The sequence below is a fragment of the Triturus cristatus genome, chromosome 2_2 (genome assembly GCF_964204655.1).
Source record: "Triturus cristatus chromosome 2_2, aTriCri1.1, whole genome shotgun sequence".
NCBI lineage: Eukaryota > Metazoa > Chordata > Amphibia > Caudata > Salamandridae > Triturus > Triturus cristatus.
The window spans coordinates 1085196057-1085223960 of record NC_140582.1 but is presented as its reverse complement, the minus strand read 5'-3'; the positions used below and the strand labels follow the sequence as shown (position 1 = coordinate 1085223960).

Here is a 27904-nt window from a genome sequence, read left to right as displayed (position 1 = left end):
TTTGCTTCTTCACACTGATGAGTTAAGTACTATTTTTTCAATATGTTTCAATTGTGCACTCTACAGTCCCTAAACATAATAGAGAGAATTGAGTCAATTGGCCGACAATGTGTGTGCATGCGATTTTACTTTATCCTTAAATCAGATCAAAGATCCAATTTTTTCTTGGCAACTTAAACTGTAGTTTCAGGGGGGTTCACATGGCTCTCGCCCAACTACCTTAAAATGTTAAAGATGAGCGGCGATGAAAAGGTCGATAAATTAACACCCAGCTGCTGATGATCCCCAAGAGTTTATCTATTCCGAAAGTCATCATTTACAGATACCAAACACTATATAATCCTACCTTGTGGCGTCTGGCTGCTTCTCTGCCTCGTTTGCAACCTGAGCATTTGGCTGGAAAAAACAGGCAAGCAGGGGAGCATTTGTTTCAAGAACTTTCCATTGAGATGAACTGGGACATTGTTTCATTTAATAATTTGTGATTACCTTTAGTCCCTGTCAGAACCAAAAACAAATTGCTACCATTTTGTGCTCACCAAATTCACTTGGAGGTTATTTACAACTTTTCTGCACAGGGAGGCTCTCGTTTCTTTATAACAGTTGCTGCTTCGTGTGGGTGTCTGCATTCTGTTGCAGATGGAAGTTGCAGATGGAACCTCTTCATTATAATGGCTATTTTGCAAAATGTGGTCATCGATTGTAATTGTTGCTTTGTGAGCAGGGGGACCTTGTGGTTGCTCATGGAAGGAGGGTGGGGGGATGGGAGGGTTCAGGGAGGTAAAGAGAACACTATTTTTGCTAAAGAAAAACATTGCCAGAGACAGGACTCTATTTGATTAGCCGGTACAAATTGTGGCCCGTGTTTCTACACCCAGCAAACCAGATGCAGGAACACAGGGCCAGTCGTCAACAGGCGGAGCATAATTCCATACAGTAATTCTACTCCGCCCGACATGTAACCAGGTGCTAGGATGGGGTTCAACCCACTCATGCACACAGCTTTGGTGCAGCCCATCTGCATATATATGTGCAAGGGATGGCTTGCAGCTACCATACTCAATGCTGGAGAAAGTCATGTTGGCAACTGATAAAACGTAATTTCAGAAGATTCGTTTAAGGGAATCTGACATATATTGTATTGAATGTTTGTCAATTATTACATGAATATAATTTATACAGCAACAAGATAAGGAACATGCAGAATTCCTGAAAAATCTAAAATCCCTGAACTATGTTCCAATGGATGATTTTAATGAAAAAAATCTAGAAAAGGGAAAAGCCCAAAGGGAGACTGGTATGCCCAGATGTGGGTCCCACGCACACTATGTCACTGGAACCAAGTTATACCAGACCAATGAGCCCATAACAAAGGTGAAACCGATCCTGGGCTGCTTTTGTTCCTTTTGAGGGAGGATCTGCCTTGGCAGTTTGGGATGGACTGTTTCCATAGGAGCCGTGTCCAAACTGAGGTGGCATGGTTTGCAAAATAACGATGGATTGGGATGTGGCCCGAGTTATTATCAGTGGCTGAGAGTAATTCAAGCATTCCATCATCACTTGTTGTGTACTTTAGTATGTCTTCTATCTGTGGCAAGCAAATGTGTTCACACTGCCTAGATATAATGTGCACTACTGGCCCCTGCACATCTGGATTCTGACAATGTACAGCATCAAGGTACTTGTAAGCGAATGGGTGGATACTGTCTGGAAAACCAGGCAACCTCCAAAGTCAGGACCCAATTGGTGATTGGCACTTTCTCCTCAAGGGGCTACACCCAAGAGCCACTAGTTTAAAATGCTTGCTGAGGTTTTATAGAAAGAAAGTTGCACTTGTAATTGATGTAGTCCAATACACATCTTTTTGGTTTCTTGTTAATTTATTTGAGATAGGTCCAAAAATGGCAAAGTGAAAAGGAGAAAAACCGCCGACACGTGTATCGCCCACACGGCCAATCGGCCAAGGGTTTTCTCAAGGCAATACGTCTTGGTTAAAAGTCATGTAGCACAATTAGAATTTGTCCAGTGCCGTCTCTGCGGTCCTGATGAATGTACAGCATCACTTTGCATGGTAATTGCCCCTGAAAAACCAGCTCAAGCTGTCTGAGGGCGTGGCCGGTGGTACGGAGAGCCAAACAAGCACAGCAGTTGGCCTGAGGGAGGAATAAAAACAAGATACATTAAAGCGGGCGATATGCTCAAGCAGGAAGCAAGGCGCCCATGTACATAAAAGTTATACGTGCAGCAGGCGGTGCTATGATTAAATAAACGGCGCATGGTACTAGAAACAGTCACACACAGTGTAACACAAGCAGTAAATAAAACAAGTAGTCCCCACGGGAACGCATATACACCCACAGCGTAAGGATACTCTAGTTGGCCCGTGCGCCTGAGAGAGAAACGGAACGTGATGTATCGGGAGCGCCAACAAATAAGGAGCCAGCAAAGAAGAGCGACACAGGAGCGAATCAATGACAAGCTGCAGGCAGGATTACAGTCCACTTAGTGATATAGTAGGTCTTCCAGACAGCACATGCATGCTGCCTATACTCGACCTAAAAATGTAACCTATAGTGCAAAATTAAACACATCAAAAACCTGTTAGATATTTGTTGCAAAGACATATTAGAATCAGTTCAATAGAACTCAGTTGTTTTTTTAAAGCTGCAGTAGCTTGGAATGTGTAGAACATGCAGAAAGATTCTAAATTATTTATAATTATCTAAGAAGTGTAAAAAAATATTTTCTTTCGGCTTATCAGTATAAAGCAAGAAAAACCGAGCAGAAGAAAGAAAAGCAACTTTTTGTTTTTGTTGCTTTAAACAGATGCTTTATTTATGCTGTGAGACCTGACTTGCCTTTTCCTTCAGTATAGGCAGTGTGATGTCAGAAGTCGACTGGAATTACAGTTGAGATCTGAAGTCATTTCTTTATACGGCGACTGGGCACGTTATAAGTAGTTGATTATAAAGAAATGAGATGGATGTTATTCAAGGATTTCAAAATCCCATGTATTATAAAGCACATTTCTCCTTTGAAAGAGATGTTGCAAGTGCCCTACTTTATTGGAGGGGCTGGCAAGTGTCACCTAATTCACAGTCACTGTGATGTATGACACAGTCTGTCAGACAGTAATATGCTGAGCGAAAAGGAAATGCTCACCCTGAATGGTGCCAACACTGAGAGAAGAGAGTCTCTGTGAGAAATGTATTTAGCAGCCAAGCATTCTGAATTACATGAAGATAACATTTTAATGTGAAAAGCACAGCAGCCTCTGGAAAGGCAAATCACACATTGTGGAAGAGATTTGCTAAATGCACAAATAAATGAATAAAAATGCAGGCCTACAAAACTTACCTCTCCTCTGATGGAACTTGACCTGGTACCTCTTAAAATAGGCCTTGTTCTTGACAATTTCACAACCCCCTGTGAAGTAGACAACACTGTATGAGTTTTAAGCGATAACTACAAAGAGTAGTTCCAAACACTATTCTGCAAGACTGAAACTGACAATATTCAATTTAGACATTTTCCAACACATCTAGTCCCTAGAGAAACCCGTATAACGAATACTATGTGCAGCAAGAACATAAACTTAACATATTGTTGGTTACTCGCGTTAAGTAAAAACTTGAGAATGCATAGGAGGGTCCGCCACACTGATAAACAGCCTACGTCCGGGGGAGAGTTTCTATTTATTGAATACTGCAAACATGAGCTGTCCACTCGATTGATAATGCCAATCCTACTATTGGTTCACTGAACGCACCTACCTCACGCGACTGACAATCAATATAACTTAAACTTATTAAACAAGGGTCAGAGGCCAATGATTAGCTATTAGTCTTATGATACACGTAGCGAGCACAGCAAAAGCAATGCACTGAGAAGAGGTACCATTGACACCAGATGTATCTACTGACTTCTTTTTGTGTTAAAAAATACAAGCCTTCTAAGCCACCATAAAAGAGCAATCACAAAATTAAATATAACAGCCTATTGTGATATGGTTAACCCGGCCCAAGCAGTCAACACAAGCACAGTCAATTGGAGAGGTTTACCATTTGTACTCATGGCACTGTAAACATATATAATCAGAGCTGTGAAAGGACTACACTTTTAGTAGCTTGTTGTCTGTCCAGTGAGGTGGTGGTGGTGTTTAGTTTTAGAAGTTTTAGAAGTATCTGCCGCACGTTTGTCCCATCTAGCATGGGACATTTATACTTGTTTTGTATTAACCACAATAGTATTTCGTGTGTACTACATTTGTGTTTTGAGTCTAATGCAATGGTTTAACATTGCCTCGGCCACTTGTAGGAGGATATGGATTGCAGCCACTAGACGTGGCGTTGTGTAATCCTCGGCACTGCTGTGATTGGAGTCGTCTAACGTGTGGTACACAACTTTAACAGTATCTGCGATAATGCGCGTGTAATCCAGTGAAAATATGTGTCAGCCTGCGTAAATGACGATTCTCCAATTATTATGCAGAGAGAATCTTGATTTCATTAAAGACAAACGGAGGATAGCATTATACAAATACTTTTATTTGCTGCCCAAACATGCAGCCCTTTAAAGAATGTAATTACATCACAATAAACAGAACATTAGTAACATGACAAGTAGACTGTGCTAGTTCCAATCATCCTCTTGGGCTGCGATGACACAGCTATCCAACTTGGAAATTCCAGTAAATCCAGTTAGTCCTTAACATTGTTATCTGCGAGGGAATAGAAAAATTGAGTAGTGAAAAGAATAAATACTCAGATAAATATTGTACATTAATGTATAATACTAATAACATATTAAATGCATAAACCTAAATCAGCCCAAACCTCTCGGGGAGAGGAGGGTGGGATAATGCTAGCCTCCGTTTGTCTTTAATGAAATCAAGATTCTCTCTGCATAATAATTGGAGAATCGTCATTTCATTACAAGACCGGAGGCTATCATTATGCATGTTTAAAGCCATGTAGAGCTACACTGCTAACATGCTCTATTTGTCTCAAGTAAAACTTAGAGAAAGTACTTGCGTTAGACCAATCTGCTGCTTTAAGTATTTCGGGAAGAGAACCTCCTCCCCAAAACACTTTGCTAGCCATTGCACCTCTTGAAGAGTGAGCTCCGAATCTAGACAGGTCCACTCCAGCCTCATGCATGATCGAGCGGCTCCATCTTGATAGGGTAGCTGATGAAACATGTTTAAAAGGTTTGATATATGATAAAAAAGTTGGTCGCAACCAATAGGTCTAAAAGTAGAAATCTTATTTTCATAGCATTTCATACAATTCACAACACATAGTTTTTCACATTCATAAAAGGTAGGATAGAAGATGGATTCTGACATTGTTTTCGTTCTTTTCCAGATATCGAAATGTACGCCTTCGCAGGAGTAAAATGTGTTAGAAAGTTCTAGTGCTCTAATATCGGATACCCTTCTAAAGGAAATCAGACACAGGAGAGTAGCTAGTTTCATTGATAATCTCTTAAGGGATAGAGAACTGTTGATAGGCCAAGAAATTAAGAGATTAAAAATAAGGTTAACATCCCAAAGGGATTGATAACGGGCCTTGGGAGGTCTCCTTAGACGGACACCCTTCATAACTCTTTTGATAAGTGAGTTGCTACCAATTGCAAGATTGTTAATAAGAGAATGACCAGAAGAAATTGCTGATCTGTAACAATTGATGGTTCTAAAGGAGAGACCTAGATCGAAAAGATAAGCAAGATAATTAACTACGTGTTGTAGAGGACACTGAACGGGATCCAGATCCCTCTCCAAGCACCAACTAGACCATTTTCTCCACACGCCTTTGTATCTCTTTCTGGTTCCTGGTGCCCATGAATCTTCCAGTAAGCTTTTAGCTTCTCTCGAAAGGTCAGGATATCTTCCTGAATTCCTGATATCCTCCAAGCAAGAAGGTTCATCTTCCCCTCTAAGACTAAAGGATGTTCTTCTCTGTCTGGACCCAAGAGAAGGCCTAAAGATGACGGGATCAGCCGAGGAAAGTCCACAGCTAATTCCATTACCCCGGGAAACCTCACCTGGGATTTCCAAAAAGGAGTTATCAGAATGATTGAGCAAGGCTCGTGTCTGACCTTCCACAATATTTTCTGAATCATTGAAAAAGGGGGAAAGGCGTAAGCTCTGATCCCTTCCCAAGATTGGACAATGGCATCTACTCCTGAGGCATACGGGTCCTGCCTCCAACTGAAGTATCTCTCCACTTGGTGAGTCAATCTGCTGGCAAACAGATCTAATTGGATTGGGCCCCAAAGTTTTTGGATCAGAGAAAAGATCTCGGGATTCAATTTCCAGTCGCTTGAATCGTGAAGGAAACGAGAATTCCAATCTGCCCTCAAATTTTGTGATCCGGGGATAAATTCTGCTCTCAAGGTGATTTTTTGGTTCCAACAAAAATACCATATTCGCTTGGCAATATCAGATTTTTGGATCTCGCTCCACCAAGGCGATTTATATAAGAGACAGCTGAGAAGTTGTCCAAACGGATTAGGGTATTTGAGTTCTTTAGATGCTCTTTGAAGCTCATAAGAGCATTCAAAGCTGCTAACATTTCTAGAGAATTTATGTGGAGAGATTGTTCTTCTATGGACCATCTCCCTCCTGTCTCTAAATTGTTTAGGCGAGCACCCCAACCGTGTTTGCTCACATCTGATTCTAATGTAAAATCTGGAACATTCCCGAAAATAGCTTTTCCGTTTCAAGATTTGAGATTTTTCAACCACCAATGAAGGTCCTCTCTCGCGTCTTCCGAAAGAAGTAGGGAGTCTTCGTACCAAAGGCCTTTTCTCAGGCCCAGTGCTTTTAGTCTTTGTAGACCCCTGTAGTGAAGAGGACCTGGAGAGATAGCCTGAATGGAGGAGGAGAGGAGTCCTAAAACTCTGGCCAGATCTTTTAATCGGATATAATCTTTGGAAAGGATAAGGGAAACCTGTTTTTTTTTATTTTGGTAACCTTCTTGTGGGGAAGGATTAGGTTTGAATGGATAGTGTTCACATTGAAACCAAGGAATTATAATTCCTGTGAAGGGGTCAGAATGGATTTCTTTAAGTTTATAATGAAGCCCAGATCTCGAAGGAGGTCCATGGTAATTTTTAAATGTTTCGAGATTTCTAACTTGTCTTGAGACATGACGAGGATATCGTCTAGATAGATCATTAAGCGAATTCCTCTCTCTCTGCGGTGGCTGACTACCGGACGAAGCACCTTGGTGAAACACCATGGGGCTGATGAAAGTCCGAAGGGAAGGCACTGGAATTCGAAAAGAGTTCCTTTCCAAGTAAAACGAAGGTATTTGCGATAATCCTCGTGCATAGGGATGGTAAAATAGGCATCCTTGAGGTCCAACTTTACCAGCCAATCTCTTGTTTGCAAGATGTCCCTCAGAAGGTGGATACCTTCCATTTTGAAGTGTCTGTAAGTTAAAAATTGGTTTAAGTATTTGAGGTTTATGACGGGACACCAGCCCTTGTCCTTCTTTTTTACAAGGAAAATAGTACTTAAGAAACTCTTTGGTATTTCTGAAAGAGGAATTTTTATAATTGCTCCTTTGTCTAACATTTGGCGAATTTCTGATTCTATTAATTTTGAGTTCTCCTTGTCTAGAGTAATCTTTTTTTGTTAGGGTTCTAAATAAAAGTCTATCTTGAAGCCACTCACAGTTTCTCGAACCCATGGGTATTTGGTGATTAGAAACCAATTTTTCACAAAATGTTTCACTCTTCCTGCCACTTGGGATGGGAAGGAGGGATTTAGACTTACCTTGGAAAGTTTGGTTGGAGAAATGTGATCTCTCCTCCACGGCCTCTTGAACCCCTTCCTCTCTGGGGGTAGAAGTTTGATCGTGAGCCTCTGTAAGGGTGAGTCTCTCTTGTTTCATGAGGATAAAATTGGGACCTGAAGTAACCACGGCTGACAGCTTGTCCCCTTCTGCCAGCCCTTCCAAAAAGTGGTTGTCCAACAAAGACTCTATGAATATTAGATTGTACTTTACTAAAGGCATTAAAAGTGGCTACGTATTTGCCCAAAGATTTGACAAAATTATCCCCGAATTGCATGCCTTTGGCGTCGCACGTCTTCTTTAGGTGAGAGGTCAGCGAGTTTAGGATTCATTCTAAGTAGAACTGCCTTCCTCCGTTCGGTAATCAAGTTGGCGTTGCCAATGAGACATAATGCGCGTTGCGCCCATCCTCGTAATAAATCGGAATCTATAGGGGTATTGTTGGATCTTGCTAGTTCAGTCATGTCCAAAATTTTGGTTCTTGGTCCCATTACGTCGAGAAGCTTGTCTTGAGCATCTTTGAGGCATTTTCAATTCCCTTCCTAGGGTCACTTCCTGATTTAAAAAGGAAGGTGATCAATTCTGGGTCAAGGTTGGGTGTGCTACAGATCTTATCCTCCGTGGAGGGTCTGGGGCATTCGTTTCGCAGTAAATTGCGTGTATTTGTATCGAGGTTTTCTGACCCGTTTTGATAGATATTTACCTACGTGGTCCATAGGCCACCATTCAGTGCTTTGAGGGAGACGAATGGTAGTAGGATTGAACATCTCTTCCCCACGGGGGTCTTTAACATTGAGAGAAGATGTTGAGGCTTGATCTAAGTCCTCATCAAGGTTTTCAAAAGTATCTTTAGGGTCAAAAACGAATTCATCCAAGTCCTTGTAGTCTGTTGTTTGATTATAAAAATCATTGTAGTAATCATTTGTCCCGTAAAGGGTACCTCTTTCTATAATGCTGCTATAGGCACCCCTTCTCTCTGCCCCAAGGAATTGGGGTCTCTCTATTATGCCGCTATGGGCACCAAAATCTTTTGTAGCGCGTGAGCTACCAGATCTCATTGCATTGTTGAATGCTTCTGAAATATGATTCCTTTTTTGGGTAACCTTGCCCCTTATTTGAGCACCAGAGGTGGAGGGGGAATCCCCATCAGAGAGAGAAAAATATATCTCCTCAGGAGGGGGAGACCTTTTCCTTTTATAAAGAGCAGCATCCACTGCTTCTCTTATTGAAGATTTTAACTCTTCATCAATAAACCTTTTCAGGTTGTCATCCAAAGTTTCCTTAGAGGAATGTTGGGAGACGTTGCCATCAGATTCCATAATAAGGTAAATATATAATGTTCTTATAATGAATAAATGATTTTTGAATTATAAGGAAATTGCAAAGGATTCAATACCCAAAGGTGTGTAATATATATATATATATATATATATAAATAAATATATATATATATATATATATATATAGAGAGAGAGAGAGAGAGAGAGAGTTAAACAAATTAATTAAATGTAATCAATTTATGGATGGCTTACCAACAGACTATTTGAGGATGCAGTTTGATTCTTAAAGCGAAGAGAAGCAGTAAAATGCGATTCAAGAACTCAATAAATCCTTTCTTTGTTTGAAGATAGGAAAAAATGCAGTATCCGCTAGGTGGCAGTATTGTTAAAGACTCTTCGTGTGTAAATTAATAACAAACTGGTCGGATAGGCTTCCGTTATGCTCAACGAAGGGAGCGTAACTATGGAAACCTATCCGGCCCGAGCAAGTGCGGAAGCAGAGCGAATCGCTCCCGGAAGCAGCGCGAGGAGGACGCGCTCCCGTGTCTCGTGTCTCAGGCAGTCAATAGGAGACGCGGGGAATGCGCTTTGTTTATTTTGGAATAAAAAAGGAAACTAAACGGTGAGAAGGTTTAAGGGGTGGGGGGCACCCAGAATACAAGCATTAGCGTCTCGGTTCAAATACTTGTTACGAATGAAAACACGCGCCTTAATACGGGTGAAAGGAGCCTCCCACGTGTAGCGAGGAGAGCTCAACGTGAAAAAAGGATATCGCGGAATCGTGTGAACGCCAATAATCGTAAAAGGGGAAATATAAGTTTCAACAAGGGGGAAAACCACCATAAATTGGTGGAAGTGTATGTACATAGAAAAAACATCATATTGGTAAATCCTGAGCCAACATATGAACACAATGATATAATACCGTCAATACAATGTTAATATATATATGAAGATATAAATTGTCAAAAGGATAGACACATTTCAATCAATAAGTGGTAAGACAGTAGCAAGGAAAGATAGATGGTACTTAGCTGTGTCAGGGCAGCGAACAAAAGAGGATGATTGGAACCAGCACAGTCTACTTGTCATATTACTAATGTTCTGTTTATTGTGATGTAATTACATTCTTAAAAGGGCTGCATGTTTGGGCAGCAAATAAAAGTATTTGCATAATGATAGCCTCCGGTCTTGTAATGAAATTGCGATTCTTCTATTAACATGACTAGAGAATCTGGATTTCATTAAAGACACGGAGGCTATCATTATGCATTAATCCTTTAATGCAGTCACAAGCAGCCGCACTACATCATAAAGAAGAAACAGTTCTAGAATGTAGTGAGCAGGGTACAAATGGCATGAGGCACAGACAGACTGCCTCTTTTAAATGCAATGAAGTAGATAAAGTTCAGAGGTAAGGTCCAGGATGATCTTGAAGCTGAAGGTAATGAGAACTCCGAAGTGGAGAAAGTTGAAGGTAGGTGTTTAAGCAGAAGTATCTGAAAGAAAGAGGAGAATGGTAATATGACGATAGAGAAGGTAATCGGACAGAAAAGTCATGAGTTGATATTAAAATGCAAACTATAAACATACATAGTTCAATAAATAAACCAACCAAGGGAGTGGCAAAGGGTGGGATAATGATAGCCTCCGTGTCTTTAATGAAATCCAGATTCTCTAGTCATGTTAATAGGAGAATCGCAATTTCATTACAAGACCGGAGGCTACATTATGCATGTTGGTAGCCATGAAGTACAACATCAGACATATGTTCAATAGGTTTACAGTAATGGTGAGCAAAGGTTGAAGCATTAGACCAATCTGCCGCTTTAAGAATATCATCCAACTTACCTCCACACCAAAAGTATTTGCTTGCCATAGCACCTCTGAGAGAATGAGCTTGGAACTTAGAAAGATCAATTCCGGCTAGATTCATTATTGATTTGACCCATCTAGAGATGGAGGAGGAAGTAACTGGTTTAAAGGGTTTAACGAAAGAGATAAGGAGTTGTTTGGCGTCTAAAGGACGAAGATCTTTCATTCTCAAGTCATATTCTCTCATACAGTCTATGACACACAATTTCTTGCAAAGATCAAAGCGAGGATAAAAAATAGAGTCCGACATGGTTTTAGTCCTTCTAAATATATCAAATTTAACTCCAAACATATCATAAGATCTATAGGAAATATCCAGACATTTCACATCTGAAACTCTACGACAAGAGATTAGACATAAAAGAGTAGCAAGTTTAAGCGATAGGTATTTTCTGTTAAGGTAAGCATTATCTGGCCAAGAACAGAAAAGGTCTAAGATAGCTTTACCATCCCACATGGATTGGTACTTTGGTCTGGGGGGTCTTTTAAGTCTGATGCTTTTCATAACTCTACAAATAATATTGTTCTTACCTACCGTCTTACCGTTGACGAGGGAATGTTCAGCAGAGATTGCTGATCTGTAGCAGTTAATAGATCTATAAGATAATCCCCTTTCAAATTGTTCGACAAGGAAATTGACTATATTGACGATAGGAGCTTCCAAGGGATCCAAGTTCCTCTCCATGCACCAACAAACCCATTTTTTCCAAATGTTATTGTATCTATAGTGTGTTCCGGGTGCCCATGATTCTCCGAGGAGTGAGAGAGCTGATGACGAAAGGCCAGACAGTTCGTTGGATTGCCTGACACTTTCCAAGCAAGAAGGTTCAAATTCCCTGAAGAGACTAGGTGGTGATCTTCTCCGTCTGCGTTGGTGACCAGACCCTTGCTCGCTGGAATGAGGAAGGGGATGTCGCAGGAAAGTTCGAGGGTGGTCGGGAACCATGCCTGGGAGGGCCAGAATGGGGTTATCAGAACCAAGGAGCATTGGTCTATTCTCACCTTCTGTAGGACCCTTTGTATCATAGCAAAGTGAGGGAAGGCGTAACCCTGCAGGTTTGACTAGCATTGAAGAAAGGCATTCACCGCTAGAGCTCCCGGATCTGGCATCCAGCTGAAATATTTTGGGAGTTGGGATGACAGTCTGCTGGCGAACAAATCCACATCTAGTGGACCCCAAAAAAGACAGAGAGTATTGAAAATGTTCACATTGAGTTTCCAATCGGTATGATCTGAGAGGAATCTTGAGTTCCAATCTGCAGAGAGATTTGACTTCCCAGGAAGGTAATCCATTTATCACTGGTCTCCATCCTTTGTCCTTTTTTTTAACTAAGAAAAGGGTGCTGATAAATGTTTTTAAGGACCAGGATACCTGTACGATAGCTCCCTTTTTGAGCATTGAAGAGATTTCCTCTTCGACGATTTTCTGATGTTCGACTGAAAGGGTTAGAGGGTTTGGGGGGTGAGATTGAAAGGGAGTCTCTATAAAATCTATTTTGAAACCCTGAACGGTATCTAGAACCCAGGGGTCTTGAGTTAGCGACTCCCAAACATGGTAGAAGAGTTTTAGTCTGCCCCCTACTTGGGAAGAAGGGGAAAGAGGAGGAAGACTTACATGGAAGGTTGGAAGCGTTTGGGTTTCCCCGTGATCTGTAGCCTCTGTTGCGTGGTCCTCTGGCTCGATGAGGGTAGAATTGTTGATTTGAGGGGTAGAAGCCTCTACCAGAACCTCTGAAGGACGAGAAGGGCCGCTGGGTACTCCGGCCGGAAGAACGGCCCCTTTTTCCAGCCTGACCAAAAAGGTTTGTGTTGAAAACACGCTTCATATTTGTTTGAGCCCTATCAAGGGCGGTAAAGGTGGCAACGTATTTGCCAATTGATTTAATCACGTCTTCTCCGAAGAGAAGACCCTTAGGGTTGTCAGATGGTTCTTTTTCTGCCAGGTCACTGAGTTTGGGGTTGATCTTTGTAAGGATAGTTCTCCTTCTTTCGATGTTTAGACTCGAATTTGCATTTCCAAGGAGGACAATAGCTCTTTGGCTCCAACCGCGAATGAGGTTGGTATCGAGAGGCGTGTTTGAAATATGAGACTCTTCAGCAAGGTCTAGGATTCTGGTTAGGGGGCCGAGGACGTCAAGAAGGCGGTCCTGGCAGCCCTTGAGTGCTCTCTCCAGACCTCTTCTAGGGTCTTTCCCTAGTTTGAATAAGAATTTAATCAGGTCGGGGTTGAGGTTAGGGGTTTGAGAGACCTTTTCGTGAATGGTGGGTCTAGGGCACTCTGATTTTAGAGTATTCCTTGTTTCTCGTTCGAGAGAGTTTCTTAGCCATCTCTTAATGAATTTAGAAACGTGTTCCTGAGAGAACCATTTTGAGCTATTAGGATGTGAGATACTTAGGGGGGAGAACATTTCTTCCCCTAAGGGATTGAGTATAGCGTTATCAGAAGAGGTGGGGGATTCTCCTTCATCAGGATTTTTAAGGTCTAGGTCTTGGTTTTGACCATCAAGGTCCAAGACGAATTCATCATATGGGTTGTGAAAATTTTCTTCCTCTGAATCAGAGTCTGCGACATCTTTCCCGTCATAACAGGTTGTACCGCGAAGGGTACCAGTCAAATTTGTGCCGCTAGGGACACCCATCAAATTTATGCTGCGAGGGACACCGTTCTCATTTGAGGCGCGAGGGCCTCTCAACATAGATGAGGTACTAGGACCTTGAAAATCAACTGAGGTGCTACGACCTCCCGTGATGTAATCAAAAGGATGTTCGCAGTTTTTTGATTTTTTATTCTTTTTTCCGGGAATTCTGGTGTCATATATAGGGTCGTCTTGATCGTGGGGAAGAGGTCTTTTAGAAGACATCACTTCTTTTAGTGTAGATAACATGCAGGATTGCATTTCTTTCTGCAAGAATTGTTTAAAGGAGTCATTATTGTGCAGTGGGGAACTAGCGGTGGCATCGTCAGAGTGAAGGTCTGACATTTGGGCAGTAAGTAGAAACAAAATAATCTCTGAAGAGTAGATGTATTAATTATTGTTAATCAAATTAATGGTTTTTTTTTTATATTTTTTTGATATTTTTAGATCGATGTTAAATTCTCCCCTTTTTTTTTGTTTATGTTAATTTGTAAAGATAGTATAAATGGGACAATTAATAAGGAGTCAAATATTATTATAATAAATCAGTTAACATGCAAAAAGCATGTGAGATGGCAAGAGCTTGGTTGAAAAAAGAGCTAGGCTTGAGATTGAAATTTTGAGGCTTCTTTCAGGTGTTGAAACGTATTATTTTTCTTAAAATGAGTCCAGGTGCGATCTCCGGCAGCAGCTGATCCGAGCGGAGTAACTGAAGAGGTACCATCATTCCTCTCACCCTAGAATTTTTCGGCAAAAAACAGCGGAGCATGTCCTATCCTAAGCCTACCCATAATTTCACCAGGCCTATATGGCCAGCGACATCTAATGGCTGGGGTTTTGAGGTACCAACTAATAACTGGGGGTATAGTCAGGATAGAAGGGAACGTCCAATACGACCACCCCCTCCAGATCAATATTACTCTACTCATTTTAATAATCACTTTAACATCCCCATCTCCAATAGGTATGGCATCTTCTCAGATGAGGGGGGACTGGATGGGGTGGAATGACTACCTGACACATCTTCTAACCTCCTCCCCACCGACCGATTGCCAGAAGTTACAGACTTTGGAGATATTCTACAAGGGTTAGAACCGCAAGGCAGTAAGGATGGGGGTTTGGTTGGCTGGAATCAAATAGATATACCAGGTTTACCCACTGATATAAACCCAGCCTGTCCTCAAGCTTGTTCTTCGGCTAATCCCGGGACAGATGGGGTACGCTGCTGTACAGGCTTAACACCTATCACTCAAATTGTATGTGGAAATGTGGCTATAATACAACATGAACCAATTAAATATAAGGAGGGGCTTTTATCCTGGAATATAGCTGGACTGCAGGATAAATTGTTTAATATAGATTGGTTATCCTTTGTTAAAAATTACCCCGTTATATGCCTCCAAGAAACCTGGGCAGTGGGGAAAAATATACACATTGACGGTTATGAGAGTTTTATAACTTCGGCAGTTCCTTCACCTAGTGGTAGAGCTAAAGGGGGTTTGGCAATCTTTGTTAACTTATCACTAATATGCCTTAAAACTGTTCATCACTCTGGCAATAATAATATTCAGGTTGTCGAATTTAAGAGGGGCAGTACAAGTTTTGCTCTGATCAACTTTTATAACGCAGTGAGTCAGTCTGGCGATTGCAATATGGAGTCATTGCGTGAATTCCTAAGGGCCAAAGATGATTCCCTTCCCCGCCTTAAGATAATAGCGGGTGATTTCAACACTCATTTATGTGGGAATCCTAGCCTGAGTCCTGTTGGTCATTTGGGTTGTAACAATCTGGAAGGAATACACTTTGATCACTCGCGAAGGGGTTCATGTTTAAATGACTTAATGAATGAATATAACCTTTTCACTGCTATGTCAATAGTTGAGGAACAAACTGTATTTTCAACCCCTACTTTTAAAGGTCACGCAACAGGGTCATATATAGACCATATTCTATTATCGGCAGAATTTGTTAATTTTGTTGGGGATTTTTCGATTATTTCAAGCATTTTTAGCGATCACAATCCTTTATGTATTACTTTGGGTGTGAATTTACTCGAAAAACATAACCCTCGAGAGGACTGTGGTACCACTAAATGTATTAATGGCAAGCGACGCTTAAAGTGGTCAATGGTGGACTGTAAGCAATTTTATTTTTCTATCAACAATGTATGCCATCATGATCTGATAACATGTACATCTACTGCTTCAGCACCATTACAAATTCTGACGTCTTTTAATGAGATTGCTAAAAAGGTGGAGTCACTTTTAACGTTACCTGCTAAGAGGATAGCTAACTCATCCAATAATCCAAAATGGTTTGACAGCAACTGTTCGAAGGCCAGTCGCGAGCTCAAGAAAGCATTAAAAACAAACCAGAGAGATCCTTCAACCATCAGGGTGTTGCGGGCTGAGTACAAAAAGTCTCTTGCCATTCGCAAACGTGCTATTAAGAAAAGCGTTTGGGAGTCCTTGTTAGATCTAGAGATACTAAAAAATAGCTCTAAGTTCTGGGAGATCATTAACAAGCCCTTATTTGATCATCCCAGTATTTCAAGTACAGGCACCAAAATCCCAGAAGAAGTTTGGATTAACCACTTCAGTTCCATTTTTAAAGGTAATGGTTCCCAGGTACAATGCAGTCTAAAAGAAATTAGTGAAAAATCCCTGTTCTTCACAACTGATGAGGTAATAAAGGGCATAGAAGGCCTATCAAACAACAAGGCCCCAGGACCTGACGGTCTCCCTCCTGATCTTTTTAAATCTTGTATAACACTCTGGGCACCGGTCCTTACAGCTGTACTTAATGCTGCTGTGCTTTGTGGATGCCCAAAATCATGGGGGGTATCCACTATTGTGCCTATTTTTAAAAAAGGAGACCGCAGTAGCCCTGCCTGCTATCGACCAATATCTTTAATAAACTCCGTGGTTAAAGTTGTGGGAGGAGTAATTTTGAACAGATTGGTCAGATGGTCAGAAGAAAATAATATAATATCTTCAATCCAGTATGGATTCAGGCCTAGTCATTCTACGATTTCACAATGTTTAAACTTATACCTCATCATCGCGAAGTATACTAAGGCTCGAAGAGGAACGATCCATATGGCGTTCATGGATCTTTCCTCGGCTTTCGATTGTGTGAGCCGGGGGAAGCTCTGGGACGCCATGCTAAAAATGGGTGTGGATCCAAACTTAGTTGATTTGTTAGATGATATGCACTCGGACACCAATGCAAATGTCAGATTCACCCAAGACCTGAATGTGACCAAAGACTTTGGGGTGCATCGTGGTGTCCGACAAGGCTGCATCCTGGCCCCATTCCTTTTTAACTTATACATAAATGATCTGGAAGAGCATCTTTTAAGCACCAATACGGATTATCCGTACATAGGCCGTAGGGGGCTGCCAGTCCTTTTATATGCGGATGACGCAGTTCTCCTATCAAGAACAGCAAACGGACTACAAATCTTACTAGACTCCTTCCATTCTTTCATGACCTCAAGAGAGTTAAGCATTAATAACTCTAAATCATACATAATGAAGGTCGGACAGGGAAATAAAAAAGTAAACTGCCTAAATGTAAATGGTGTACGTATTCCTACTACACATACATTTTCCTATCTCGGGGTCCTCTTTGACAGTCATTTAAATTGGGGACCCGTGATTGAAAAAAAGAAGGGAGAAGTCACTAGGGTAAACGCGGCAATAATGGACTTTTCTAAGAAAGTGGGCAATAGTCCAGTTGCCGCCTTGCTCCAACTTTACCAAGCAAAAAGTGTCTCCACAGCGTGCTATGGAAGTGAAATTTGGGGTTATGTTCCTCCGGATCCCTTACAGACTGTTGAAAATAACTTCTTGAAATTAGCATTAAGGGTTCCCAGGGGCACGGCCAACTTCTCCGTGCACGAGGAACTGGGGGTTTCCTTCGTAAGTGACAAGATCGCTGTTAATCCCATGTTATGCTGGATGAATTGTTGGTTAAATGATAACATTCCACTAACCCAGCTTATTTTAAGAGAGTCACTCACATGGGACAACAGGATGAAGGTTCCCTGGTTAAAGTATCTTTTTAAGTGCTTTGCTGATCTAGGTCGCCCTGAACTCTTTTTATCCCCTGAATCGATCACTAAACAGGATGTTATAACGGTCAAGAAAGCTTTTATTGATCTTAGAATCCAAGATAGGGAATCACGTGAGCTAAAAAAAGAAAGTGTTCGTAATCATGTATTAGTAAAAAGCACTTTGCTCATGGAACCCTATTTATCCTGGCAATTGTCCAGTTATGACCGTTTCTTACTGATCAGGTTCAGGTTTAATCTGTTTCATTTTCTGCTGGCTGTACCTAGGGGATCTCATCGTGGACAAGTGTTGCCGGCTTGCGGTTGCGACGATATGTCTCCGCAAGACCTGGCACACTTTCTTTTCTTTTGTCCCTTTTATACTGTACCGAGGAATCTATATTTAAAACCCTGTCTGAAAAAACTAAATTTTATACAATATCGTCCTGCACTGCACTTTCTACAGCTATTAAGTTGTGAATATACCTTGTATCTATGTAGTTTTTTAAAATTGGCAGTAAAATTTAGAAATAGTATGGAAGGATAAAAATAATATATGAATTGCTATTACCTCTTTTTTATAATGGACTCCACAAAATACTCTGAATGCTTGTTGTATATTTGTCTTCACCTGCTTATCTTACAACTGTATTTTATCTTTATGTATTAATGTGTTCTTTTTAAATGTAGTGTAAATGCTTTTATGGTTGTCAATTCGCACAACCGAATAAAGTTTATTGACTTGACTTGACTTGAGTCCAGGTGCGATCTCCGGCAGCAGCTGATCCGAGCGGAGTAACTGAAGCTCTCGCTCGAGCTCAGCTGCTGACGGAGAAGTGTCAGCGTTAGAGGAAAGTGCCTTGGGGGGTTGCCATGCGAGCATGCACCGTTGCTAAGGTGCATTTCTTAAAAGCTTATGACGCGCTCGCTCGGTCTAAGCGAGTACGACGAACTTGTCTGAAAAACGAAATTGGGGTTTTCTTAAGGTAACAAACGTTACGTTAATAACGGAGAAGAGTTTTGGCATGTAAGTTTTACTACTCAGCGGAAATTTGTTAGTTTAAGTGGAATATATTTTGCGCGCGAGTGGCAAAAAAGGATCGACAACCTTCATAGGAAGTCGATGGGAGGGGCGGGATAAGGCCTGTAGTCAGACACACGGTAACACGGAGTAGCGCGCCTAGACGAGGAGGAACATTAATAACATAATGCAGGGTGAAAGAGACGTTCAGGATAATCAGAAAGTTAGTAGTAAATCATAGTTTTCTCTTTTTTTTTTTTTTCTTTTTAAGCAAGTAAAAGATCGTAAGAGATAATATCTAAGGAGAGAAAAAGAATTGTTACTTATCTGCCTGTGAGCCGCATTTAAAAGAGGCAGTCTGTCTGTGCCTCATGCCATTTGTACCCTGCTCACTACATTCTAGAACTGTTTCTTCTTTATGATGTAGTGCGGCTGCTTGTGACTGCATTAAAGGATTAATGCATAATGTAGCCTCCGGTCTTGTAATGAAATCTGTATCAGCCAGCGTAAAGCTGTGTAAGCAACTAATAACCCTGTTTTTTCAATTTCACTTAGTGTTTCAGCTATTCACATCAATTGTCATGTTTATGATAATGGTTAGTACCACATGCCCGGTCAAGGACTGCGTGACCACGTGTGTTTAATGACCAGAAAACGCCAATGCATCCTCGACAAAGCAAAACTATTGTAGAATCGATTGCGAGACTGGCGGCTTTTACAGTAGAGGAGTCCCGTCCCGCTCTACTGTCCCGTACTGGTTACAGTAGAGCTGTCCCGTCCGTACTGGTTACCACGCACTGAATAGAGTTTCAATGACTTCGGATGATAATTATTTGTGCGGTAGTGCACTGAAGTAAAATCGAATGTCTAGGAGCTACAGTCAAATAACACCAGTCTTAGCATTTCTTTACATTATAGCTACTAACCATAGCCCATTAGAAGACCACAACAGGTCATATAACGGGTCTCCAGCAACAGTGTCACAGAAAAACTAGTGTCAGAGAACGGGTGAGAATGGAGTCGCCCTGTAATAAAGGGATGGATGACATGACAGACCAGCTGCTGCCCACACGGACCGCAGCTCCTAGGGTGACCAACCGTCCGTAAATTTCACGGACAGTCCGTGAATTTACTGTTGTGTCCGTTGTCCGTGACGGAAGTTTCCACGGACGGCATTTGTCTGTAATTTTAGCCTTGGGGCCGAAAGACAAATGTTCAGCTGTTGAGATGGCTCAGCTCACGCAGAAGGGGGTCTCCCGTGCAGTGATTCAGAGGGAGGGGCAGCCAGGGTGCCGGGCTGCTTCAAAGAATGTAAATGTAGGGACTGGTTAATCTGGGGATGTAAAGGATGCTTGAATGAGAAATAAATAGGTGTTAATTGACCTAAACTGCCTGAGGTGAAAGATTTCTTCTTTCTCCATGGTATTGTTAAGGTGTTCCAAGCTGAACTGTGAAGTGTGTGCTTTGCAACTACAACTGAGGTCACAAACCACTATTACATTACATTGCGATTTCATACCGTCTCATGTTTACAATTCGGAAGGTGTCGCAAAACCCCTTTCACAATTCAGAACCTCTTTCCCCACTCTTAAAACAGGTTTTTTGTTTCGCTATGGAAGCGTGATTCAAAGACTTTGCAACTAAAAAAAAATCTTTATGACATGCGGCCCCTGGTGGATTGACCTGTCGTATTCTCCTTGCATTAAACATGATTTTTTCCTTCTTGCGCTTTTAACTGTGGAAATGCAGGCTCTGGATAGTGATAGTGAATTAGCTGCAGTAAAATACATATATCAATGTCACCTTTGCAACTAACATCAAAATAATCACAGATGGGATGTGATATTGGTCAGGGCTTTAAGTGGGCCGGGTCCTGCCTGTGCTCAGTGCCGGGTACAGTTCTAACAAGCATTTACAATGCAATGGTCTCGGCAATATTTTAGGTAGAGCTATTGGTATTGCTCATTATTTTTTTGTTATTTTTGTATCCATAAATAAATGGCATTGTCATTTCTATTGGCATTAGCTTTTTTTTTGCTTATGTGATACCTATTGCATTAGCAGAGAGAGAGTGAGGTAGTGAGATAGAGAGAGAGAGAGAGAGAGAGAGAGTGAGGTATTGAAATAGAGAGTGAGGTAGTGAGAGAGAGTGAGGTAGATAGAGAGTGAGGTAGTGAGATAGAGAGTGATGTAGATAGAGAGTGAGGTAGTGAGATAGAGAAAGAGTGAGGTAGTGAGGGAGAGTGATGTTTTGATGTAGTGAGATAGAGAGAGAGGTAGTGAAAGAGAGTGAAAGTGAGTTAGTGAAATAGAAAGAGTGAGGTAGTGAGATAGAGAGTGATTGAGGTAGTGAGTGAGAGAGAGTGAAGTTGTGAGGTTGTGAGCTAGAGACTGAGGTAGTGATATTTTGAGAGAGAGAAGTTGTGAGATAGTGCCAGGCTCCGAAACAAATATAGGCACTGGGGTTAGGAGGAGAGGGTCAGGCACTTCATATCCCTGTGGAATCATGGGATAGATGGGGCGGGGGTTGGGATGGTTTCAAGCAGTAAGCACGAAGCAAGAGACATGCAACCTGTTAATACCATGTGAAATAAAATCCATGAACTTCACGTGCAGAAAATAGGGTATGTAACAACCTATGCTCTTTTCTAAAAACGTAGCACTTGGAATTGTGAATGTACCACGCCAGACCAGGTGATACTGCAGACTCTGTACTGAGTCAGTATATTTTAAATATAACTATCCAATCCTCGGAAACTCAAAGCCCCATGCGCAGAAATGCCCTGCAGCTTCTACTGACTACGTTTTGGCCCAGTAACATGTATGAGTAATTAGTTAACTTCTAACACTGAACAACAAAGGAAGATAGAGCGAGGGGGATTGCTAGTGGCAAGATCGGCCTCATATGACTCCAGAAGTCAAAGCCAGCGGCCAGGCACCCAGCCAACAGTAGGCCTGACAAGTAGCAGCATCAGGGAAACAGCCTCTTGAGGCCCTAGTATGAGGGAGACTGAGACAAATGCACACTAGAGGCTACGAGTAGTTCAGTGCGGTGTGTAGGTCATTATAAAAATAATCTTCAGAGTTATAGCGAGTGGGGTCTGCACAAAAGCAAATATTTCTACAAGGGCATTAATGAAGGTTCTAGACAGCATTTATTTAGAAGGTACGAGATTCTCACAGCCGACCGAGTTATCCACCCATCGCAGGCGCATAGGAAAGACAATTATCTCATGGGCAACACCCCCAGCAGGGTTATTTATGCTATTAAAAAAAAGAAAAAACACAACATGTTCGCCGGGAGAGACTGCGGTTTAAGAAAAATAATTTTCTGAGCAGCTAGGGAAAAAAACATAATTAAAAAAACGTGTTTGGCTTACTGTACTCGTCAGTTATGTAACACCAGTAAACAGGTTGGTCACGCTCATCAACAGGGACCAGTTCGGCACAAGATCAGACCACGCGCCAGACCATCAGCATCACACTCATCCATCTAATCCAATGTAGGACATTCAACAACAGACTTGCAACCAAATACGCTGATCCGTCCACAATCACACTATACAGTTTGAGTACTTGAAAAACATAGAAACTGACAATGTCGTGCTAAATAACTTAACGTAGAAAGTAGGTCTGGACTACCGGTAAGAGCTACTTTTGTGAGCAGAAAAGACTTGACATTTCTTGCGACTTGTAAGAGTCTGAAACACAATATCCAAAGCTGCAATTCTCCGTAAACTAACTGGTCTCTAGGCACAGCCGTGAACTTCATAGGAGGCAACGTTTATTGATAGACTCTAGCATCAGTTAATAAACCTTCAAAAACGAAGACAGGTCGCTGGGAGCCGGAGGGCGACTAAAACCCACAGAGAAAGACAGTTAGCGCGCGTGTTTGCCAAGGGGATCCCAGCACAGAAGGAAAGGTGGTGCATTTACAGACAGCACATCTGATCCGAAAGGTCCATGCATATGCACGAGACTCCAACCGAGAGCTCCTTAAACAGCGCAGAGAAGACCTTGAAGCGCTTAAAGGCGACCCCACACAACTGTGAGCTGGCCATGGACACCGTCGAGAACCCCCGCACACTGGTTCCAGCACCCTGCATTAACGGCGTAACAACATCACCTGGGGGCGAACATACAGGGGCCTCACAACCCTTGAGTGGGGTCTCCATTCAACCCCAGGCCAATGAATGAATATCTGTGAGCTACGGAGCACATGGGCCCCTCTTGACATTCTGCATGGGGGGAGGGGAGTGGTCATTTGCGTAACGCCGCCGCCCCTACATCTCCGACGAAGGTTGCCACATACTTGGGCGCCGTCAAATGGCCCAACACAGCGCCCACTGCAGCTGCCAATCACAAGCAGGGAGGGGCGAATTAACTTGAAAACCAATAAAATAAAGAAGGGGAGGGGACAACACGGGAGCTTGAGTTTAATCAGCAGCTTGACCGAACACGTAATGTTGAGATTTAGAGTAGAACCGGAAAACTACGACGAGTGATCCGTATTAACCAGTGCACAGGGGGCATAATCAAAATAGTAGTCAATTTGTTTCTTTTTATATTTTAGGCACCGTAGGAATTAAGCACAAGCATTGGCATAGCCAATAAGACTTGCGACATTTCATTGTTAATGCACAACACAACAACTGCGCCACAACCTACGTGAGGAGAATGAAAGCAGCGGCGCCAGCCCAGCAACAACAAACGGCCCGTGGATGCGACGCTCGCAGACGTAAGACAGTGCAGCAGCCGAACACGGGAACCAAGAGCAGGGGGAGAGGACGCCATGAACACCACCGCCTTTCTCCGAGGCGAAGAAGAAATGCCTCGGAGAAAGGCAGCGTCGTTTCCAGATTCGGGGGCGTGTTTTTCTGTTCTCTCCTCTTGCCATTGGCTGGAGGAGATGATTAGAAAAGTTGCAAAAAACACGCCGCCGAATCCGAAAAGGACGGGGCCTGTTCGGAGTGACGAACCTCTTCTCCAATGGCTGCCCAGCATTCAAGAGGCCAGCCAATGGAGAAGAGGGGAGAAGAGGGGCGGGTTCAAGCCCCTCTTCTCCAAGTCATTATATCTCGCGAGCGAGACTGCGCAAGCGCAGCCTTCGCTAGCCGAGACCTAAAAAGCAGGTGCTGAGATGGGTCCCTATTGGGCTCTCCATTTTTGCCCTAATCCTCAGGGTGGAAACAAAATCTTAACTCTGCTGCACTTCCACCCTTCACCCCCTTTGATGTAACTCTAAAGAGACTGGTTACAGTTCTTTCAGTCTCATAATTTTAGAACTGAAGCATTTTCAATGTTATTTACAATGAAGCCAAAGTTGTTGCTTATTTGTCTTATGCAACTAACAACCATTAACAAAGCCAAAAGTCCTGGCTTGTTCTAGGTGGATTGTTAATTATTGTGTTATTTATCTGGATGCACTGACAAAAGCAGCAAATTTACCAGTCGGGCGCAAAATATGCTAAGCACAGATTTCTTATCTTACGTGTTTTTAAGCCACACCCTTAGTTACATCGGCCAAGCCCCTTTGACAGACCCCCCAGTTTTTTCACCCCACTTAAAGCCCTGTACTAGTTACATATGGCTGTCCTGTAGCTCTTCTTCATCATTTTACTACAGCAGTCAGCAGAAACATTTCATGCACCATTTGAGGTCATTTGTGTCCTGCAAGCTAGAGGCGGTGGAGACGTAAACCTTAGGGGTTTGCATGATATCACCTCAGTACAGCTTCTGACACATAAAACAAGCTACAAAGAAGGGGGCCTGACATTTAAGGTTATACTGCCCCACCTGTGATCCTCAATGTCTTGGTATAACTATACTGCTCTTCTTCCTTTACCCTGCTTTCGTCCACTCTTCTTGCTTACGTTCAGATTTACTAGTGTATATCTTGCTGGCATCTTTTTGGGCTGGATTTTTTATACTGTCGACATTTCAGTATCTCTAGGTTAGCATTGATCGGCAATTCTCTTGTCATGCTTTCATGTCATACACCTTCTGCACATCTATGTGGACATGCTACAATGATTATTGTGTCTATGCTAATGTGATTCTTCTAAATGTTTACTCCTGTTATGACAACACTTTATATGGCGCTCCGCAAATTGTTTCTCTGCACTCCTGCTATTGTAAAATCTATTGTGTAGTGCGCTGTAATCGTTTCATCATGTGCTCCCCCTACCCTTCCATATTCCTTTTACAGATCCCTCAAACCGGTTTGAGTGGAGTCTGCACAACTGAAAAAAAGAAAATAAACTGCTAGGCTAGACATTTTACGAAGAGACTGTGCCTGTTTTATTTTTCCCAGAGTCTGCTTTCATTTTCTCATGCACAATGTATGGATTTAAGACAAAGCATACTTCCAGTTCTCCTGTATATGCGAACAACAGCAGTTCAGTGACTTGGTGCAATTTTCATATTTCAGACTGGGGTGCAATGTCATCATCATTAACGGCAAATGTACTTGCCCATGGACGTTGGCTCAATTTATTAGGTCTCACATTAGCCAAGACCTTTTGGTTTTGCTAAAATTATATGTATAATATGACACAAAGCTGTCCACTCGGAGGATTGCACTCTAATCCAGCAGTGCAGGACCCATTAAGCTACATCCTATGTGTGCTGCTTTACATCTCACAGTGCAAACACAAGGAGATGATGGACGGAGCGCTGAAACTTTTCAGACACTCACCCCTAGTCACAGATCTGGGTTGAATCCATCATCATTCTTTAGCTCACTTCGCCACCCCAGTTCAGATCCAGCTATATGCAAATCAGTCTTGACCCTGTGCCTCATGGGAACAGTCCAGCCTGAACTGCCAAGCCAGGTCCTCACTGGACCAGAAACAAGCATCCTGGTACCGGTTTCGGGGTAAAACCCCTCATCAGCCAGGGTAGCTTGAATCCAGTGACATCTGACACAAAGCTGGTCACTCGGAGGACTGCACTCTAGTCCAGCAGTGCAAGACCCATTTAGCTACTTCCCATGCGTGCTGCTTTATATCTCACAGTGGCACTCAGATATGAGATGCTAGTAATACAGTCCATCCGAACAAATCTTCCCGACCACTTCTCTCACCACAAATGCTTGCTCAGGACCATGAACTGTAAACAAAATATATTAGACTGAACAACCCAGTGCAGTAACCATATAGATTATGATCATATAAAATAACACAAAAAGACCTGTAGAGTTGCTCAAAACTACGCGCATACCGAAAAAACGTGAAGTGCATGATTGTCTCAAACTAATATAAACTTATTTTGACTTGTACTTATGTTGGTTGTCTATTTACTTATATACCATTGCGCGATCTCCTCTGATGTGTCTGTAAAATGTGCCTTTTGTTGCAAATTTTTGTCCTGAATTTTGACCTTCTGTCCTGAATTTTTGTCCTGAATTTTGACCCTTTGTCCTGAATTTTTACACTCACCGTCCTGAATTTCCCCTCATGCCAGTTGGTCACCCTAGCAGCTCCTGTAATAAAGGGATGGATGACATGACAGACCAGCTGCTGCCCGCACGGACCGCAGCTCCACAGGCGTGCTACTGCACACCGAACCAGAAAGCAGAATCGGAGGCCCGGGAGCAGCATTCAGGAAGTAGTGCCCCATCCAGCAGTTAGGTAGTGTCAGTGTAGAGTACACTCCATCATGACTCCCGGCCGGCAGCACCACCTAATGCAAATCCAGTTCCCAACATGGCAGTGCAGCCGGCCACCCGCCATTTCCTCCCAGGAGCTGCATTGTTTCTGTCGTCAGAGCCCCCTCAACCTCCTTGGCTTGTGCACACAGCATGAGCACGAATCTTTAAACCCGGCGGCCATAACCGCCGCGCTGGAAGGAGCACCCGTTCTCTGCTCTCCTAATGCAACACGGTATCGGCAGGCTACGGCAGCGCCGAAGAGGCACGTGTAACTATGACTGACCTGCATGCACTGAGTAGGTTTGCCACCTTGCTCAGTTCATAAGAATTTTGTGTTCCCAGTTTTTCATTTGACAACCTAAATGCATCCTGGGTACTGTAGTCTTCATAGGCTTCCGTTGAATCAATCGGTAACGATTTCCTACAGGAAAGTCCATGATGGGAAGTATGGTGTCCTGACAACATGGAGAAAAGTGGGTTTCACGCTCCACACTTGTGTGTTTCACGCTTTGAGTGTCATAATCTACACCTAAGTGCACTATAGAGGTGAATAGAGGGAAACCCTGCAAGGGCCGGACTGGGGAACCAAAAGCAGGCCTGGAAAAATTCTCAAACCAGCCCCATTGCCCTCCCCTTCTTGTTCAATCTGCCACTTTCCATCCATCCATTCTCTCTCTCGCTCTCTTTTTCTCTCTCTCTCTCTTTCTCTTTTTCTCTCTCTCTCTCTCTCTCTCTCTCCCCCTACTCCTGCTAAAACAAAGCCTATGGAACAGGTGAAAGTGTCAGAGGCACCAGCAGCGACCCAACGCTTTCAGAACCAGCCTCCAAGGACCCCGGCCCACCGGTGAAATGTCCAGTGGATTAAAAGGCCTGTCTGGCCCTGAAGTTTGGAGAATTGAAGGCGCTGAGGACAAAAGCGATCTTAGAAACTGACGCGCTTACTATTATTTGGATTTGGCACAAAAAATACGTTCTAATTGGTTGACATGGATATATAGTTTCCCTATTCATCAGCGAGGAGTCCTCTTACCCAAATAAATCAGGGGTAATTGTCCTTGCTCGCAGAGATGAGCCCCAGCGGTGGGTCGGTTTCACACAGGTCCTCGCTGGTCCAGAGGTGATTATCAGTCAGCCTGCTTGAGTTAGAGTTCCCTGGCGCTCACTCAGAGCTCATTCTGAATCTGAGCTGCTCTGGCAAGCATCATACTGCTGGCATTAACATCTTGATTGTGCCTCAGGGAAATTCTAAACCTGAAACGTGTCTTGTGTTGGTTCCGGATTACATGATTATACTCAACAACACTTAAGAGGTAAGTCACTGCGGAGGGGGCAGGGTATACCTTCGGGATTTGGGGGTCAGCCTGAGCGCAGACTAAAGTGGAACCCTTTCCATTTTACCATACAAAGCAAATATCTTTGGACATTTCTTCAAAATGCTGCTTTAAGCTTAAATAGGACATGAGTCACCCATGATTGCCTGCGATCACAAAGGAGGCGAACAACATCAACGAAAGACTATAAAGCTGAAATGTACGGATTACACTTAGTGTTTGACTGACAAATATACATGAAGTAATCGAGAAAG

General features: G+C 42.6%; 1 long non-coding RNA gene across 1 annotated transcript; it reads right to left on the bottom strand.

The window, feature by feature from the left end:
- Window positions 1-26586, bottom strand: LOC146863180 (uncharacterized). Its single transcript, XR_014978567.1, has 3 exons — window positions 26108-26586; window positions 3358-3426; window positions 1-2153 (listed from the first exon to the last, which is right to left on the bottom strand). It is a non-coding gene; the product is annotated as an uncharacterized LOC146863180 (long non-coding RNA).
- Between the last annotated feature and the right edge of the window lie 1318 nt (window positions 26587-27904).